Source organism: Rattus norvegicus, chromosome 1 (genome assembly GCF_036323735.1).
Source record: "Rattus norvegicus strain BN/NHsdMcwi chromosome 1, GRCr8, whole genome shotgun sequence".
Classification (NCBI taxonomy): domain Eukaryota; kingdom Metazoa; phylum Chordata; class Mammalia; order Rodentia; family Muridae; genus Rattus; species Rattus norvegicus.
The window spans coordinates 117,105,455-117,126,760 of NC_086019.1; the positions used below are offsets into that span (position 1 = coordinate 117,105,455).

The 21,306-nt window shown below is 39.7% G+C and overlaps 1 protein-coding gene and 1 long non-coding RNA gene across 3 annotated transcripts in view; both read right to left on the reverse strand.

Annotated features, from left to right (window-relative positions):
* Positions 1 to 21,306, reverse strand: part of Gabrg3 (gamma-aminobutyric acid type A receptor subunit gamma 3) — a 623,439-nt gene that overhangs the window by 342,123 nt on the left and 260,010 nt on the right. The gene's annotated exons all lie outside the window — the stretch shown is intronic.
* The window catches only part of LOC120099822 (uncharacterized), a 138,613-nt gene that overhangs the window by 15,022 nt on the left and 102,285 nt on the right, over positions 1 to 21,306 (reverse strand). Inside the window, exon 3 of the long non-coding RNA XR_005499100.2 lies at positions 1 to 21,306. This exon is cut by the window's left edge and continues 15,022 nt beyond it; it is cut by the window's right edge and continues 40,162 nt beyond it. This is a non-coding gene — a long non-coding RNA (uncharacterized LOC120099822).

A 21,306-nucleotide genomic window follows, 5' to 3' on the forward strand; every position in this document is an offset into this window, starting at 1 on the left:
TTTCTTTCACGGCAGGTCTTGCAAATTGCTGCTTAATAATCAGATCATGATGACTACCGTATTTATCTAATTAGGTCTGCATTTACTTTAATTTAAGGCAAGTAATGATGCTAGATTAGAAATCCTAGTTAGGGACCAGGGTTATGTCTTAATTAGAGCAGGTGCCCAATTTTAATATTATATAAAAACTAATTTAAATGTAATGGGTAAGCAGACCGTTTAAAGTTATTTCTCTTAGCAGTAAACCTCTGTGAATTATTGTTTGTTACAATTGTGGTCTCTAACACTTACAATTAAATGATGGCAACCTTCAGAAAGTGACAGGAGTAATGTGTGTCTGTTCATTGCTGTACATGGATTACATCTTAGAAATGGAACAGACACGTCCGTAAAAAAGTAATTATTCATAAAAAGAGCATCATTCATCAGTGTTATGCCATCTATTTTCCCCATATAAAGAGTGTAATATATCATAGTAGAATCAGAATTTCTTCAATATATTTGCATTTGTATATTTAAGAGAGAGGGAGTAGAAGGCAGGGAAAGGGGACTTCCTCTGAGCAGCAGGGGCTCTCATGCCAATGCCCATTTTGGCAATCTTGTTTCTGAAGTTTGCTTTTAAGGATATCTAAATTTAGCTAACTGATTCTCTTAATACATTTCCCCACATACAATCAATATCACTCAATGGGAATTAACGAAGCACCAGGCAGGCATATTGCAATTTGTGTCAATATTATTTCATCTCATTGACACAATGCATGAGGATTTCTGTAAGTGTGAAGGCAGGCATGGTTTAAAGTATTACATTTCCAAATGACTCATTCATTGGCTTTTTTCCCTTTATTTTATATTTTAAGATGGAGCTTTGCTAGAGTACCAGGCTATCCTTGACAGTGTTCTCTATCCCAGGTCAAGTGATCATCCTGCCTCTACTCCAAAGTAGTTGGGTCTACAAGGGGGCAGTGCCAAACTCGTTCTGTGACCTTTATGTGTACTCTTTCTGTGAAGCACAATCTAGCCCTCAAATGATCTTATTTAGAGTCCAAGTTAGTCCTCTTTTGGCTTTCTGTCTGCTTGGTCTCCTCCCAGGCCCCATGGAAGTTACACCATTAACCTCTGTGGGAATTTCTCCAGTAAGAGAGTGACTTCTCTCTATATAGAAACCCACAGAGCTGGAGAAAAAAGATATGCCTTGTTGCTTCATATATTAAGTTCTAAATGTGTGTGAATGAAGAAAATCTCCACAAACTTTAAATCTCTACCACACTACAAGATAGCCTCTGAAAGTTTTGAGAAATACACACTTGCATACATTTACATACACATGAATGCACACACACACAAATACACATTTGTAGGTACACATATAAAATACATATATATATATATGCACATACATGCATTCAGACATACATATACATATGTGTGCACATATATATGCACACACAGGAATACATAAGCATGCACACACAGGTACACACACATTCATACTGCTGGTACAAATGATCTTCACTTGAAAGAAAATTTGGTAGCATAGCACTTTTTCTAAATATTTTAAGACCAATAAAAAAGGCAATAAAAAAGGATCCTTTTATTCAAATGACTTCACAGCTCTGCCGTATATAACCATCAGTTTGAAAGGCCATGAAAGCTGATTGAGGCTGGTGTCATATCAAAGGATGGAGTTCAACATGCTTTTAATGAGGTCAGATGAAGCCTAATGCTCTGCATGGAGCTCATCTGTCCTGAATCACAGACCTAGGTCATAGAATTAGGGCATGGCTCCTAAATCCCAGCCCTCAAGGCCTTCTCATCTTAGCTTTCTTTTGCTTTGAGCTTTCTCTGCTCTGTATCTCTCTGTTATAGTTTGAATCTTTGATGTTTCCATAAGTTCATGTGTTGCCATTTTGGTCCTTAGACCATAATACTGTCCTAAGAGGTAGTGGAGGTTTTCTGAGGGGAAGGAATGAGGGGACAGACAGGTCTCTGAGGACGTGGGCTAGCTGCTAATTCTCCCTTTCACTTTCTGGTCCCTGATAAATTAGCAGCTTTGTTTAACTGAGTTTTACCCACAAATGTTAAAACATTCTTTTCTACAAAACAAAACAAAACAAAACAAAACAAAACAAAACAAAAAACTTCAAGTATACAACAAAACAAAAACAAAACAAAACCAGGTCTCCAGGATCCCAGAATCTACTGCTCTTTATATTTTTCACCTCATGATCAAGCCTGTCTCTTGATCTCTAAATTATCATGAAAGTTGTTCTAGTTTCACTCTGTTGCTATGAGAAATAACATAAACAAAATCAACTAATTTGAGTAAGAGCGGCCCCATAGACTCATATATTTTAATGCTTGGTCCCTGGATAATGGAGCAGTTTGAAAAGGATAAAGAGGCATGGCCTTGTTGAAGGAGGTATGTTGCTGAGGGTGGGCATTAAAGTTATAGGCTTACACCAATTCCAGTTAATTCTCCCTGACTCATAATTGTTAATCAGGATGTAAGCTCTCAGCTACAACTCTAGCATCATTTCTGCCTTGCCTGCTGCACTTCTCCCTACCATGATGGTCTCATTCTTTGAAACGTTTAAGCCCCAAATAAACTCCTCTTCTATAAATTGTCTTATCACAAAAATAGAAAAGAAACTAATACAGGAAGGAAAGTGAGTGGTTTTGTTTTTGTTTTTGTTTTTTTTTGTTTTTTTGTTTTTCCATTTTATAGTTCATAGTCCTTCACTGAGGGAAGTTGGGTCAGGAACTTAGTGAGTATTGAAAGCAGAAAGCCATAGAGTAAAGCTTCCTGTTGACTTGCTCACACAATCATGCTTAGGCATCCTTCTTTTATAGCCTAAGACCTCCTGACCAAAGAATGGTACCACCTACAGTGGTCTGGAACTTCCTACATCATACCAAAGTAACCCCGATAGGCCAGTGTGATCCAGGCCATCCCTCAATTGTGACTCCCTTTTCAAGTGACCCCAGGCAGTTCAAGTTGACAGTTAAAGCTAACTAAGGAAGTCCTAGGTCTTCAACTTTCGGCCTTATTGTTTTCATATCTTCATGCTTCTCATCTGTAAGTCAATCAAGAGATATTCAATTGCTTTATATTTTCTCAAAGCCAATATTGTATATTCAACTCCCTTAGCCTCATCTGTAAGTAGCAGATTACAGAAACCTAAAACAATTAGTGGAAATAACAAATAAACCTAAGTAATAAAGATTAGAAATCTGTCGACTGGTAAAGCTATGCTTTATTGGAACTCCACCTCTCTCTTTCTGTCTGCCTTTTTAATGGAAGTTCTTCCTGTTGGATTTAAAAGAATTTGTGCTTAGTATTGTAGTATTGATGATATTGCATTGATTGCTATTAATAGATGGGATATACAAATCATCTGGTTCAAAGCAATTACAGAAATAGAACCCTGATGCATAACTTGTGCAGAAATCAAAACAGTAAATGGATTCAGAAGCCTGCTGCAATATGCCAAAAACCTGAACAGCCTTGGAGTGGTGGTAGAGTTCAGAGGGAGAACACTTGCCTCATACGTAGGAAGCATTAAGTAGGTAGTATCCTGAATATAAAACACAGAACACCAATGACTTATGCTCTAAGATCAAGAATCGACAAATGGGATCTCATAAAACTGCAAAGCTTCTGTAAGGCAAAGGACACTGTGGTTAGCACAAAACGGCAATCAACAGATTGGGAAAAGATCTTTACCAATCCTACAACAGATAGAGGCCTTATATCCAAAATATACAAAGAACTCAAGAAGTTAGACCGCAGGGAGACAAATAACACTATTAAAAAATGGGGTTCAGAGCTAAACAAAGAATTCACAGCTGAGGAATGCCGAATGGCTGAGAAACACCTAAAGAAATGTTCAACATCTTTAGTCATAAGGGAAATGCAAATCAAAACAACCCTGAGATTTCACCTCACACCAGTGAGAATGACTAAGATCAAAAACTCAGGTGACAGCAGATGCTGGCGAGGATGCGGAGAAAGAGGAATACTCCTCCATTGTTGGTGGGATTGCAGACTGGTACAACCATTCTGGAAATCAGTCTGGTGGTTCCTCAGAAAATTGGACATTGAACTGCCTGAGGATCCAGCTATACCTCTCTTGGTCATATACCCAAAAGATGCTCCAACATATAAAAAAGACATGTGCTCCACTATGTTTATTGTAGCCTTATTTATAATAGCCAGAAGCTGGAAAGAACCCAGATGCCCTTCAACAGAGGAATGGATACAGAAAATGTGGTACATCTACACAATGGAATATTACTCAGCTATCAAAAACAATGACTTTATGAAATCCGTAGGCAAATGGTTGGAACTGGAAAATATCATCCTGAGTGAGGTAACCCAATCACAGAAAAACACACATGGTATGCACTCATTGATAAGTGGATATTAGCCCAAATGCTTGAATTACCTTAGATGCCTAGAACAAATGAAACTCAAGACGGATGATCAAAATGTGAATGCTTCACTCCTTCTTTAAAAGGGGAATAAGAATACCCTTGGCAGGGAATAGAGAGGCAAAGATTAAAACAGAGACTGAAGGAACACCCATTCAGAGCCTGCCCCACATGTGGCCCACACATATACAGCCATCCAATTAGACAAGATGGATGAAGCAAAGAAGTGCAGGCCAACAGGAGCCGGATGTAGATCGCTCCTGAGAGACACAGCCAGAATACAGCAAATACAGAGGCGAATGCCAGTAGCAAACCACTGAACTGAGAATTAGGACCCCCGTTGAAGGAATCAGAGAAAGAACTGGAAGAGCTTGAAGGGGCTCGAGACCCCATATGTACAACAATGCCAAGCAACCAGAGCTTCCAGGGACTAAGCCACTACCTAAAGACTATACATGGACTGACCCTGGACTCTGACCTCATAGGTAGCAATGAATATCCTAGTAAGAGCACCAGAGGAAGGGGAAGCCCTGGGTCCTGCTAAGACTGAACCCCCAGTGAACTAGATTGTTGGGGGGAGGGCGGTGATGGGGGGAGGATGGGGAGGGGAACACCCATAAAGAAGGGGAGGGGGAGGGATTAGGGGGATGTTTGCCCAGAAACCGGGAAAGGGAATTAAAAAAAAAAAAAAAACACAGAACACCTGCAGCTTATATGATGTTTGTTTTCTGTAACTACCTCATTAGAGAGTCAAATGTGCTAATGTTCCCCTCACCATAACCAATTCCATGGTCCTCAGGCTTCTCTGTAGCAGTCTCCTATGCCCTATGCAACAGCCTGAAATCAAGGTACAACTGAATCTGTCTTTCCTCTGCACACACGACTGATGGTAGCAACCACTCTTATTTGGACATTGATGTTAGCATATTAATGACAGCAGCATCAAAGTATTTCCTTCTGACAACTGAATGGAAACAAGAGCCTTCTCATCATCTTTACTCTTCCGGTGCTCATAGCCCTAGACCTCCATTATGAATATTCTTTGGGCCTACACCAAGTACACACACGTGAGGTTGGCTGCCTTGGCTGCTGAAACCTTTCATTCCTTACAGAGTTCAAAATGCATTAGTGATGCTCTCATTTCCTCTCCTCTGATTCATCTAGCTTCAATGTCTCTCATTTCTGAATGGATGTTGAAAAGAAATAGGAACACTGTCGTAAATAAATTAAACATCTGTTTTAAGTACCTCAATTCATTCACTGATTCATCCAATTAACATTTAAAACCCAAACAATATTTATGTGCCAAACTCTCTGCAAGACATGGAAATTGCTTGTTTTTAATTATTGAGAGTTATCTGGTAGTTAGCCAATAGAAAGTTATTCCAACGTAAAAATTTGCCACTTGTGCTGTCTTGGTTAGCTTTACTATTGCTGTGATGAGACACCCTGGCCAAGGCAACTTGGGTGAATAGGGGGCTATTTAGCTCACATTTACACCTCATTGTTCATCATTAAGGAAATCAGGACAGGAACTCAAATGGGGCAAGATCCTGGAGGCAGGAGCTGAGGCATGGTTTGCTCATCCTATTTCCTTATAGAACCAGAAGCACATGCCCAGGGACAGCACCATGCACAATGGGCTGGGCCCTCCCACATCAATCACTAACTAAGAAAATGCCCTATGGGCTTGTCTGCAGCCCCTTTTATGGAGGCATTTTCTCAATTTAGGTTCCCTTCTTTCAAATGACTATAGTTTATGGGAAGCTGACATAACACTGTCTAGCAAACCATCATTTTTCTGTTGAGACTCCACTGTCTTAGCAATCGATAGTCCCAAATTTAGGGCTGTTAATCCTGTTTGATCAGGACAATACCTTCCATTCCACTTCTGCATTTTGTTGTTGAGACCTTTCCTTCTTTGCAAGTACTCTCCCCCTCGCAGGGTTTTTAGTTAGTCCTGTTCAGGTTAGCACCTTCCACACAACCTTCAGTTTCAGCTGAGAAAGTCATTTAAACACTGGATGAATAAACATATTAGATATTTGAAATACATTTGCACTGATTGGTAATTAATCATCACAATTCCTTCCCTAGGAAATTATATATTTAATATAATTTTTAAAATCCAAAGTAATTGGAAATTTAATTTCTATGCAAATTAGGGACAACTCAAGTAAGTTTTAACTAGATTGTCTCTAGTTCATAATTTGGCTAGAGACAACCTATCTTAATCACAAATGTGCACAGATTTAAAAATGATTATTCTAAGCCCAAGCAATTAAATTAATTCTCTGTTGAGGAGGAGACACCACCTGCTGGTCTCTCATTAACTCTTTCTTCTAAATCCACACAAAATGTGTTTAGCTCAACGGACACTTCCCCGTCATCTTTACAACCTAGGTAGCCACAAGTCTGTTTCAGCTGAAAGGACGGCAGAATACATGGGACCTCTGTCATGTTCCCCATCTTACCTACTTACTGTGTCTTTATAAACTGGGGCAGAGAAGGCAGGCCACTGGCATAGGCAAGCTACATTCTAGTGCGTGGAGACTGAGAGAAGAGTCCAGTTGGAGCTGGGTCCTCAAAGACTCTACGAAACTTCCAGGTAAGCTCTTACCTGGCCTACAGAGTTTCCTGAAAGACTCTCCTTCATGTGCTGATAGTATTGCTATTACTATCTATCAAACTCACCTCTAATGCACACACAGAATGCTCCTAGTGACACTAGGTAAAAAGTGGACATGTATGTATATTGATGTGTCCAAATATGATGTGGCATGCATAAATATGCAGTTTTAATATATGTGTCTATGTTTGTGTGGATGAGCATATAAATAAATTTAAGTATGAGTATGTATGTGCATGTGTTTTGAGATGAATGCACATGTACATTTGTGTCTATGTGTAGCTCTCTCTCTCTCTCTCTCTCTCTCTCTCTCTCTCTCTCTCTCTCTGTGTGTGTGTGTGTGTGTCCCTACATGTGTGTGTACTTGCCAGAGATTGGTGACAGTCATTTTCTTTGATCAGTTTCCCTTTTATTTACTGAGGCAAGGTTTCTCAGTGAACCAGAAGCTCACTGATTAACTAGATTGGCTAGCAATGAGTCCCTGGGTCCTCCTGTCTACTTCTTGGCTTCCATGTACAAGTTGATGATCCAAATTCAGATCCTCATGCTTTTGCAGCAAGCACTTTACCTACTGAGCCATCTCCCTGGCCTCACGATGCACAGTTTCTGTGTCAGTTTTTTAATTAAAAATAGGTCTTTGTGGGCTGGAGAGATGTTGTAGTGGAAACAACATTTGCTATGGAAAATGTGAGAAAGGAGTTTAGATTCCCCAGCATACACATAAAGACGGGTGGGCATGGTGGCTTGGGAGATACGGAGGAGGGAATTTCGGGGGCAAATTGGCTGGCTAAATTAGCTGAATTGGCAAGCTCCTTATTTAGGCAGACATCCTACTTCATTAAATAAGGTGAAGACTTATTAGGGAAGATGCCTCATGTCAGTGTCTGCCTCCACATGAAAGTAGGAAGAGGTACATGCATATCTCCACATGTGTATATCTATATGCATGTGAACATACCACATATGCATTCACAAACAAAAACCTTTTTGATGAGAAACCAGAGCAAAAGGGTTTTGCATGTGCTTTGTATAAGGGGAAGACAAATTCCAAGAAGAGAAGTAAGTCTTGCAGATTTGATCACCTTGGAAATGACAGATGCTCAATTTACATTGTAAGTGCTTTAAAGGAGTGGCCAATGTGTGTCCAGACTTAAATAGCGTGTGAACGATAATATTTAAGTGGAAAGTCATGCTTCTACAGGCAGCTTTGAACTGTATGAACTGCAAGCCCACAACAGATCTGTGCTGCCACACAGATGTGGTGAGTTCTCAGGGCTGCCCATCGATTAATGTGTGATAACCATGGAGAACAGACCATGGGACAGAAAAAAATCATTGCCATCATAAATCATATACTACTTTTCGCATCATTTCCAGAAAGGATTGTCAAATGGGGAAACATGACACGAGAAAGTGGAAGTAACAGAAGCAAGCACACAGGCTAGAAGGCCACCATGACTCACTCTGTAGGAAATGAGGTTCCAGCTCACTCATACTTACTGGGAGACAAAGCCTCCTGACAAATGACCTGGAATGATGTCAGCCTCTGCTCAACATGGGAAGCTGCTGAACTTCAAAAGACTTTTTACAACAGTCCACATTGCTCTTTTCATCAAGAGCTGATGTAATAATTGCAATGTTTAAAAAAAAACAGTCATTTCCCTCCCATCTTAGGAGTGTACTTAGGATGCCTGGAGCTATCCAATGGATCACCCAGGAAAACAGTACGGGACAGTGACTGATGGAGATGGAAAGCCCAGTGTGCTTCTGCTTCAGGAAGAACATTTCAATGCCTACCCGAATTACAGCTAAAATTGTATTTGCTAAGACATTTCAAGGTCTAAGATAAATTAGGCAGACAGGAAACTCCACAATGGAATATGTGCTTAGCATGCTTAAGACCTTGGGTTCATTCCCTACTTCCAAAACCAATGGAAAAAGAGAGGGGAGTAGAAAGGAAAAGAGGGAAGTCAAGAACTCCTATCCAGAGAACTTGAAATATCATAAACATGTCTGTCCAAGATGTTCAGTGTACTGATGAAACTAACACTTTGACCATTGTTCTTATGGTGATGGCAGAGTGCATAACTATACTGAGGTCTCCATAAAAGCCAGCTGCCTGATTGAAAGTCAGAAAGTAAAGTGTAGTGGTCTACATGTGGAGAATCTAGCAGCTATCCTCAGACACTGAACTCAGTAATGCGTACATGTTTCAACATTTTTGTAAACAAAATCTAGTTTCCACCCTCTCATGAATGTCTGAAATCTTGGATAGTCCAGACCCTCTATAGTGTGTTTTCTTTTTCCTTCTTTTTCCTCTTTTGCCATTCTAACATCAAATCCAATGTCTCACGCATGCTCAATCAAACCAATCAGTACACACCATCTGGGATACAAAAGAAAATTCACCGTAAATGTCAATGTGCCAGATCAACTGCAACAAGAAGCACAGAAGCTGTTTCAGGTACAATTGTTTCTGGAAAGTAAATCTTCCATTCATTATTTAGAAACTATAGTAAATCACAGGCAACTGAAACTCTGAAACACAAAGCTTCCAATATGAGACAAACACTGGCATGGCAGAAATCTTAGAACCAATGTAAACATGGTTGATTGAGCGAATTCAGAAGAACACAAAGATAGAGACTGAAATGGAATAGCACTTTTGCCATTAATCAACAGTGAACAGATTTTTCCAACAGACAGAATTTGTCCTGGTTGGAAGGGAGCAATTGCAGAGCTCAGAATGGTGCCCTTTCTGATCCAAAATGCATGCCTTCCTCTGTTACTCATCTCCCAGCATCTGGTAGGGCTCCAACAGCCTTCTCAAGGGTTTTGAGCACATGTAAGTCTGACGCTGCTCAGTGCCCCCAGGACCCTGTCTTGCCAGCAAAAAAATGACATCTTGTGTAAAATTATACAGTGATCACATGTAATAACTACGGGAAAGGCCACAGAAAAAAAGATCAAAGTGACAATATATAAGGGGATAATTATGGTTTTATGAGCTGCCATTCTGAAGCTTTCAGTCAGAGATTATTTGAGTAATTGAGAAGACCAATTTATTATATGTCACAATCAAGTTTGAAGGCCTGAGTGTTAAATGATAAACTAGTGTCCCACTGTATAACTAACCATATACATATAAATATATAGGAATAGAAAATGGTAACCTACTGCAATACACTTAGCCCAGAGTCCAGGATAGAAGCCACCACTACTTTGCAATGGTATAGGAACTCAGATCACTACTGCAAAAACTCCTAGCTATAGAAATTTTTATAAGAGAGAAATTTGTGAATGATTCTCAACTATTATTTTTTTAAAAGAAAACTGCTTAGAAAGCCACACATTTAAACAGACAGAAACAGTTTTCCACTTTTCCACCTGCATTACTATATAACTTTGACTGCATTTTATTCAATAAACAACATCTATAAGTTCTGAAGAGAACTGTAATTTAGGTTCTGTTTTGGAAGAGTATTTTAAAAGAGCTAAATTCAAGTGCAACTTTGTGGTTGAAATATATAAATGTTTTGATATACCATGCTGACTGTAAGAGTCAGAAGGACAGGGAGTTTACTGTGAGACTGTGTGGAATGGCAGTAGCTACACCCATAAAGTCTTATTAACAAAGCTGCCGATGCATGACCTGAATTAACTAGGAGGACACCAATAGACATGCTAAGGGGATAGGGGAAAGTGTATAAGGTCTCAACTCTACACATAACAAAACAAAACAAAACAAAACACCAATGAATGCTGAGAAAGAGAGTAATAGTCTTCACCAGGGAAGAGCACACCAATTGGTTGCCTACTACCAAATGATCAGTGCCAAATATATATATATATATATTAAGCAGTATATAACAACAATCAAAAAAAAAAAGATGAGGCCATGAATTTGGAAGAGCAGGAAGGGATACATGGAAAGATGCAAAGAAAGAAAGGGAAAAAGAAATGATGTAATTATTTTATAATCTCAAAAAATTCAAAATGAAGAAGTGATAGTAAATTTTATAATTATTACTAAGGAGTCTGTGAATTGATGAAAAGTACTGAGTGGCCATCAGGACCCAAGTGCAGGAGCCTGGCAGCCACTGGCTAATAACACGTCACACATAGGCTGTGCTCCTTAAAAAAGCAGCAAACTGAATCTTTGCAGCCCTAGAGATACTCCTATTTAGACTACCAAGAAAAGAAGCCAGCCCCTGGGAAATATTACTTCCCTCTTGGATCTGACCACTAAGCTTATAACCTACAATCAATTACTTAGGAATGAGCATTTCTCTCATTTGCATAAAGCTCAGCATAGGAACCTGGGAATTCCTCCCTGGGAGCCCTGGCTTCCCTTTGCTTTTGGAGCCTTTTGTAAGAAGGCCACTCTACCTTGTATCTTAAAGCCTTTCCTAATGGAGTTTGGTTTAAAGGTTTGCATTCTTTTCTAATACTATTATACCACTCGTTTAAATTGAGGCCTTTGTTCCTTGCTTGCAGCCTGAGATGCACATTCTGCATGACACAGGTAGAAGCAGAAGGTTTGACCTGACCTCTGCACTGGGTGTTTTCTAGAAATCCAGATGAACAAATCCATGTAGATTGAGCAACACATACCTCTAATGAACACTGCTTTACTTTGCCATAGGAAACAAAGTCTTCTGACATTAAATCTTTACAACGATCCAGGGTACGTGGAAACAAGGAAGAGAATAGAAATGTACTCAACTAGGTGCTAATTCTTTAATTGGTGGCATATAAGATAAGGTTCCTGGGCTGTTCTGTTTATTTGCTTTTGGTTTTCTATTTATTATGGATTAGACACACACACACACACACACACACACACACACACACACACACACACACACCCCTACTCACCTGTATAAATCAACAGGATTATCGCACAAATCTGCCAGTGTTTTTGCATGTCCTTCAATGTGTCCCTCTGACATGAACTAATGACTCCCAGGTATCAGAAGGGCGGTGTTGAGGGGAGACAGGAAGCAGGCACAATTCTGCTCTCCTGACACTTAAATCCACCAAACAAGTAGAAGTCTTGTTACTGCTTCCTTTCAAAGTAAAACTCTTTGTTTTATTTCACATTTTAAATGGTATTTGGAATAAAGGAGTCATTGGTGGATGGGGAAGAAATGCTTAAAAGTTGAAACTCATATGAAACAACAGAGAGTAAAATAAAAATTATAGCAACAAGAGGAGGGAGTCAGATGGAGGCAGTCCCACATTTCAACATCAAATCAAGAAATGTAGGGGGTAACAAAGGGTTTGTAGAAAGGAGAATGGGTCAGTCTGCCTCCTCCCCTGGGTCTAGGCCACGCCTTCCTAAGTTACTATGCTGCTGAGCCACAGTACTGGGCTGCAATTTCCTGTCCTAAGGACACCTGGCAGATCTTTTTCAAGGGTAGCCAAGGGTTGGCCTTATCCTAAAGAAACAGAGGGGTTTAGAGGGATCTAAAGTAAGGTGAGGTTATCAGGTACTCTTCTGGCTGGATGGGCAGGAAGGAGGTACAACTCAAATAGTAATCAAGTAGAAAACGAAAATGGTGAGGAATGGGGAGAAGGAATCCAGACAGCTGGAGGCCAGGTAACTGTCCAAGATTGACACCTACATCTTAACAAGGTGACCCATAAGCAATGATGATAGTGGATAAACAAAGATAACCCTAGGAGAACTGGAAGTTCCCTTGTCACCAAATACTGGAAACAGGTGACTCTATGGAGCTGTTCACCAGCCTTGGTTTGTGGGTCTTCTTATTCTTGCTAACTTAGTTATATCTCCAGAGATTCCTGAAGACAAGGTCAACAATAAAGTTAGGTGTTCACAATGCTGTGCATAGATTTCCCAGTGGTCTGCAGACATAAATTACAGTTGGAAGTTTCTCATGCCTTGCCCACTTGTGGTTTGACACTTGGGTCAGGAAGGGGTTAGTCCTGTTTATCTTTTGCTAATATCACCAGGTCTTACTTGCTCCCACTACTTCTTAGCGTGCGTGCGCGAACACACACACACACACACACACACACACACACACACACACACACACTAAAACCACACAAATTCTTTTTTTAAGTTAATTCTTAGGTTAACATACAAAGTAATACATTTCATCATGGCATCTTCAGTATTCATATAGTCTCATTATACGTTGTTCTCCTCCCTCACTGCCTTCTCCTTTATTCCTTTCCCTTTAGCTAGTCCCCACTCCTTAAGCTTTGAGATCACATCTATTCAAATATTCCCTTTCCTTTCCTTCCTTAAGATCCCAGGAAGCATAATTTCTCAATCCGTGAAGCCTCATTTATTACAAATGCAAAAAATAATGAAAAGGAAAGAAAGACAGACATGCTAATATACCACCGCTGATATCCAGAAGATGACGGACCTATTAAAATTCCTTCACAATAAGCCCAGTACAGAACACTAACTATTCCATCTTGCAAACAGGGAATTAACCCCTCATCAGCCCTCCTTCCTGTTTTGCATAATAGGAATGTTATAATGTTCATTGAGGCCATGCCTAATTTAAGAGAGTAAAATACAAACAAAATTAAATGCACACAGAGGCAGACAAGTCACTTCTTCCTCACAGGGGCCCTGTGAAATAGGTGCCATTTTTACTTTGACTTTTTAGATGAAGAATCTCCCTGCCTAAATGAAAAACTGGATGAATGGGCCATGCAACAGAGGTCACAGTGAAGAAGGATTGCAGCCACACAAGCACCTCTGTCCTTGGTATAAGACACCGCTTCGACATTTTAAGTTATGGCAGTTGCTGGCATAAGTGACTTGTGAAGCCTGATATTAAAAGAAGTACTCTAGTTTTCAGGGCAATACCCACCATGTGAGACAATATTCCTCTTAGACCCATTGCAATTTTTGCTGACTTATCCTTGGTTTTTCTCATTATCAGGCCAAGGTATTATTTCTTTTCTATTTCTGCTCAATGTAAGTTCACACTACCTGACACTGTTTCTTTCTGCTGAAGGCCATAGCTGCCCAGTCCTGCTAATTAGTATGATCCTGGAAGTCCCAAAGCCATGTCTATTTAGGACATAGGAAAATAAGATGATTTCTCAGATACTGCAATTTGCATGACTTCAGAAACAACAAGATTAAAACGAAAATATACATTGAATCTTCATGCAAAATTTGCTATGTTGGTCCTGAATTTAGATAATGCATTCCTTACCTCACAATATTCTTCTCATTATTATGACTAAATCTTACAGCAATATTGGGGACTATTGTAGATGTCAAAGCACTAGTCCAAATGGACCTTGACCCTGGGTGGAGACATGGTGCCAAAACTCAGAACATTGTATACTATTGTCTCCTCCCTGAAGAGTTAATCTAGTTGGGCCTGTCAGTCATCTGGCCAGAATACCACTCCTCAAGAAGGCTGATTGATCTAAAACTATTCTAAAGAGACAGGAAGAATAATTATCCCTTATTATATAAGTATCCATTATATAGGATACTATAAGTCTCATTGCAAGAGTCCCTGCCTGACAGTCCATGTCCCTGAGACCCTGTAACTCTGATAAGACTGCTGCTTTTGTGCGTCCTAACCCAGAGAAGCCTAACTTCTCTTTCTTCTGTCTCTTTCAGAAACTGGTGAACATTTTGAGCTTCCTAACTCCTTTCTGAAGCTCTGGCCCTTTTACCATCCAGTGAGCATGGCTGCTTGCTGACCTCCACTGCTGTACATTCTGGTCTAACTCAGAAGACATGGCTTTCTTTCTTCCACTTCTCTATCTTCCTCCTTTGCGATGCTAAAACTTTCTTGCTCTATTTTTTCTCTTATTCACTAATATCATCAAGCTTCTTTCTTGGATGATTTTGAAATTCTTTTATGAGAGAGACTAAAGAAACAAAAGAGGAATTCCATATTCCCTTGTGGCATGGTACTGAATGTACCCCAGGTACTGGTACTATCCTAGGTTCCCAGTAACATTAGTGAATAATTCCAAAAGCACATTATGGGAAGGAAGGTTTAGTCTGGGTTCATGCTTTCCTGAAGGGGAAGTCCATCTTAATGAACTCCGTATTAAAAGGGACTTCCTCGTGTCCATTGTGATGGGAGCATGAAGCAGTTTTCTCATATCTTAGAGAATGAAGAAGCAGAGAGATGGACAAGAATACAAGGTGGGTTCTAACACTCGAAGCCTGCCCCTATTAGCCTGCATCTGTCTAAATCTTGCTACAGAAAGGCACTATGACCACTCTAGCCAGTTCTTCAGCTAGGGAACAGCACTACGAAAAATTCATGTGGGAGAAAATTTGACATCCAAGACAGGACACTGTCCTGGAGTACACAAAAGTGTGAAAATGGCTGTGACCCACACAGTAACCCTAATCATCGCCTGCCTTTACTTTTGTCATTTGTTTTCCATTTAGAGGAAAAAAAATGGAGGAATGGTTCAAGTTATTCAGGAAAGGATCCTGTCTGTCTCACAATTGCATGTCTCACCAACCCCACTGCACATGGAGTCTTCAGCCAAATGCCTGGAGCACTAACTGGTTTCATTCAGGCCACTCTTATCCCTATAGAAATCATTGAGGAGGTACAGAAAGGGAACTTTAGAGGAATCAAACAGTAAAGCTGTTCCTCATTCCCCTAGAATCTAATTTAAGTCTTGCCTGGCCAAAACTCAAGAATTTCATCACAGGTAAAGAGATTGCCTCCAACAGCTCTCTGAGGTGTGCTCTCTTTTCTGAGAGCATCTCTATTGAGAATAAGAACTTGTCTACACTTGTATTCAAGATATATGCCTGGATCTCTAAATATAATAAGGATTCCCCCTGACCATTATTCCCTATGTTTTACTCTGTCAGTACTCTTATCAGTAAACCTATACAAACTCATGAACCACCTATAATCTCATTTATGAAATTTAGATCAATTTCTTTAAATCAAATAAGTATCCAAAACCATTTCTACCCCACCTTTTATAAGTAGAGCATATTCTTTGAACAATATAAATGATTGCTAGGCTAAAGCACTTATGTGTGCAAGCACAAGTTACTAGGAAGAACGAACCAACCAGCTTTTTTATTTTATTTTATTTTTTATTTATTTTTTTATTAACTTGAGTATTTCTTATATACATTTCGAGTGTTATTCCCTTTCCCGGTTTCCGGGCAAACATCCCCCTCCCCTTTTGATAGTCTGACTAACTGCAGAGAACATTAATTGTGGAGAGGCTGGAATGTTGCAGGTTCACAGCCTAATAGAGTTTGTTTACAATTCATCTTGGGTTATCTTTAGCTCCCTTAACACCCAATCCTTGCCAGGCTCTGTGCTTAACCTAACATCCCACGACTAACCAGTAAGACCTTTTGGAAAATATTAACATCTTCCAATAGCACGTAAGGCCTACAGCTGCTTTACCTCCTTTTAACTGTACTACTTACTGTCTCTATTGATGAATTTGAAAAGTATCTTGATTAATTATTTTCTATGTTCTGTTACTATGAAAACGTCATGAGACTGTTACTGTGGAATAACAGTGTTGTGGAGCTTGAATCTGTTGGACGATGGCGAGTCTACATTTGGCTTCATGACAAACTATCTCTTATCCCCTTTGAGACTGTGTTTTTGCACTGACAAATGTAAGTCTATATGTTTACTCTCTTCCCAACTATGTCTACATTTATATTAAATTCTTACTACCTTAAAAAAATACCACTTTGCTTCTTACTTCCTAATCCTACTGCTCTTGTCAAATGTACCTGAACCAAGGTCTTTCAAGCTGACTCCTTCAGCCTCACAGCAAGCAGAAGATGCCCTTCAATAGAGGAATGGATACAGAAAATGTGGTACATGTACACAATGGAATATTACTCAGCTATCAAAAACAATGACTTTATGAAATTCATAGGCAAATGGATGGAACTGGAAAATATCATCCTGAGTGACGTAACCCAATCACAGAAAAACACACATGGTATTCACTCATTGATAAGTGGATATTAGCCCAAATGCTTGAATTACCCTAGATGCACAGAACACATGAAACTCAAGAAGGATGACCAAAATGTGAATGTTTCACTCATTTAAAAGGGGAGCAAGAATACCCTTGGGAGGGAATAGGGAGGCAAAGATTAAAACAGAGACAGAAGGAACACCCATTCAGAACCTGTCCCACATGTGGCCCATACATATACAACTACCAAACTAGATAAGATGAATGAAGCAAAGAAGTGCATGCTGACAGGAACCGGATGTAGATCTTTCCTGAGAGACACAGCCAGAATACAGCAAATACATAGGCGAATGCCAGCAGCAAACCACTGAACTGAGAACGGGACCCCCGTTGAAGGAATCTTAGAAAGGACTGAAAGAGCTTGAAGGGGCTTGAGACCCCCATATGAACAACAATGCCAACCAACCTGAGCTTCCAGGAACTAAGCCACTACCCAAAGACTATACATGGACTGACCTTGGGCTCCAACCTCATAGGTAGCAATGAATAGCCTAGTAAGAGCACCAGTGGAAGGGGAAGACCTTGATCCTGCCAAGACTGAACTCCCAGTGAAAGTGATTGTTTGGAGGTGAACGGTAATGGGGGGAGGATGGTGGAGGGGAACACCCATGTAGAGGGGGAAGGGAAGGGGCTAGGGGATGTTGGCCTGGAAACCGGGAAAGGGAATAACAATCGAAATGTAAATAAGAAATACCCAAGTTAATAAAGATGGAGAAATGAAAAAGAACTGTGTTATGCTTTCACTACCAAAATCATTATCCTGTCTACCACTGGGATACAGTTATGCTCAAAGGCACACATACATAAAACATTATTGAGTCTCTAACATGGAGCTAATGGAGCACACTACCTTCAAACATGACTGTGGAAGTCAGAAATCTCCTTCCTATAAGACATATTTTGAGAAATCACACAAAACAAGGGAAGCCCCAAGAAGTGATACATACTGCTGTAAGTGAAATTCCCATCCGTTAAGGAAACCTCCACTTACAAGTGTGTCTTCCCTCAGTGCTGGAAAGAGCTGTACTCTAAATTACTATAATTCTTAGCAAAGGAAACGACTCCAAATTATGTCTGCAGAACAAAACTTACTCTTGTTTGTCTGCGTTCCATGGGCAGCACCTGCATGGCATTAAAATATGAAGTGGAAGATTTCTTTGAGATTCACTTCTCTGCTTTGACAACATGAGATGTGTGTCAATGGACTTCTATCTCTTTTCTTCCGGTTCATCTATCTTTTGTCACTGATAAGAACCCAGGAAATGTGGAAAGCAAAATTACTGTCTCCCTGTAGATCACTGTAAGGGTACCAGAATGTTACTCTTAAAGTCCAGGGCTCTACAATGTGAAGGCATTTGAAAGCTCTGACTATAATAGGCATATTTCAGGCTGAAGGATCATTGTAACTCTTGTGAATCTATAATCTGGCCTGATCTGTGAAATGAGATTCAACAAACTTCTCATGTTTTTATGACAAGAAGCAGTTTATTTGATGTGTTCAATTAGAATATCTAAAGGAAATGTACAATATTCTCCCTCTCACTGATTTCATTAGGATGTGAAAATTGTCACGATAAAAATGAAGTCTTCATCCATTCATCAGTTAAATAACATTTAGGTGGCTTCTGTTTCCTACCATTAGTGAATAGAGTGGTAATGAACATAGCTGAGCAAATATGTGTAAAGAAGGAAGTGGAATAATTTGGATATATGCCAAGAGGTACTGCTATGGCTGGATCATATGGTGGATATTTGAGCTTTTGAGATTCACAACGTTGATTTCTATAGTAGTTGCACCAGTTTGTAATCCCAGCAGCAGTGATTGAGCCTATCCCATTCCCAACATCCTCAACAGTATTTGACCATCCTCAACAGTGGTTCTCTTCCTTGTTTGGAAAAGAGAAAAATAAAATCTCAGATTGGTTTTAATTTGCACTTCTACGGTGTTAAAGGATGTTGAAAATCTTCTAAAAGATTTTTTCTTAACCATTTTTATTATTTTGAAAACTCTCTGTTCAGTTCTACAGCCCATTTTTTTAAACTGGGTCATTTTTTTCCCTTGGCTATTTTTTGAGTTCTTTGTTTATTTTGGATACTAATCCTCTCTTAGCTATATAGCTAGCAAAGATTCACTTCCATTCTCTGAACTTCTTCTTCATTTGATAGATTGTCTCCTGTACAGAAGACCCAGACCAGAAAGACAAATGCTGCATATTGTTTCTGGAGATACATACCTTGAAGTATCTGAAGAGACAGGAAAGTATAAAAGGACCATTGTGGGTGAAGCATGGAAGGAGAAATAGTCTACACAGGCAGTACCTTGGCTATGGTTTTACTATTGTGAGCAGACTCCATGGTCAAGGCAACTCTTATAAGGACAACATTTAATTGGAACTGGCTTACAGGTTCAGAGATTCAGCCCATTATCATCAAGGAAGGAACATGGCAGCACCCAGGCAGGCATGGCACAGGAGATGCTGAGAGTTCAACAGAAGGCAAACAGGAGAAGACTAGCTGGGATGAAGACCTTAAAACCCACACCCACTGTGACACACTTCCTCCCCAAGGCCATACCTACTCCAACAAGGTCACACCTTGTAATAGTGCCACTCTCTGAGTCAAGCTTATTCCAACCACCATTGACAGCTAGTAGGAGACAGGTGCTATAACATGTGTAATGGGAAAATGTGATTGGGGTCTTTATCTGGACAGAAGATAAGAACTGGGAGAATGAAGGAGAGATGAACAACACTAAGAGTATCTAAAGAAGCTGTAGGGAATGTATGATTTTATAAGCTTACTTAAAGTGTGTGTGTGTGTGTGTGTGTGTGTGTGTGTGTGTAAAATACAGTTATGCCACATAGGATGACAGTACTCCTCCCAACAGCTAAACAGCCATGCATTATCTGAGAAAACTCCAGTGCTGGACCTGGACATTAGAAAGTTCCCATCGAGTTTCTGTTTGAAAGAATACATGAACCTCCCAAAGCAGTATAGGTTACTGCCATTGCCCTCGTTTGCCTCCTAAAATTTGAAGGTAAGGGTCTATTGCCGTTTTTGCTAAAGACACAATGCATTTTGGACAGAACTTGGAGGAATCAATCTGAACTAACCCAGAAAACTCTTCCTTAAAGACTAAGTCATAATTGTGGGAATGTATTATACAAGCTGCCAAGGGAGAGGAGCAAACATTATCCTACCTAACTGTACAGCTTATGATCCACAACAATGACTGAACTAGCAAGATGTCCACAGAGAGCTCTTTTATCTTGTGGTTAACCAATCATACTTAAGGACCACTAAATAGGGGGAAATTCATGCCTGGAACTGCAAAAAATGTATTGACTTGGAGACATCATAGTTGTGAGACAACCTATTGCCATTACTTTCCAAAATGAATATAATTTCTAATTACATTGTAAATTCTTATATTTATACCCACATGTAAGTATAGATTGTGTGTGTATATGTATGTGTGCATATGTGTGCTATAGAAATTACAAAAAAGATCATGAATTTTGGAGGGCCAAAATGGAAGGGATTTGAAGCAGGAGAAAGGGGAGAAGTAATATACATTCAGTGTTTATGTATGAAATTCTCAAATAATATTGTCAAAATCTAATAAAGAAATCCTTTTAGCTTGATTTGGTGGCACAGGATTTTAACCCTAGCACTCAGGAGGTAGGTGCAGGCAGATCTCTGTATGTTCAGTGCCAGCTTGGTCTACATAGAATTAAGTTCTTGTTTTATGCTTGATAAAAGAACTATTACAAAAAGTAAAATATTCTTCCAGAACCAGAACCTCACACAAAAGCCATTTGAACATGTGCCTAAGAAGTACTTGTCAACCCACCCTTCCTCTGAATTAGGCTCTAAAACTCTCATGTAAGAAATGCTAATCCACATTCAGGAGAAAGAAACAGAGTTATCCTTGAGAGCATTCCAAATTTTCATGGGCTAGCTAGAGAAGGGAAGGAATATTTGAGAGATGGGAAACACTCTGGGAAATGATGAAGCAATTGGGGCCACCACCCTAGAAAGAATTAAAATCTATCTCTTAGAATTGGGTCAATAAATGAAAAATGAAATTAGGGTAACCTTAGAATATGGTTGGTTAGTGAGAGTGGCCTGCCATAAGAAAGGTCAGCTTCTTCTTAGTCATGTGACATACTTCCTGAGGAACAACCTTTGCTTACATGTTGAAATAACTAGACTGGAGGCTGTTTATCAGAATTCAA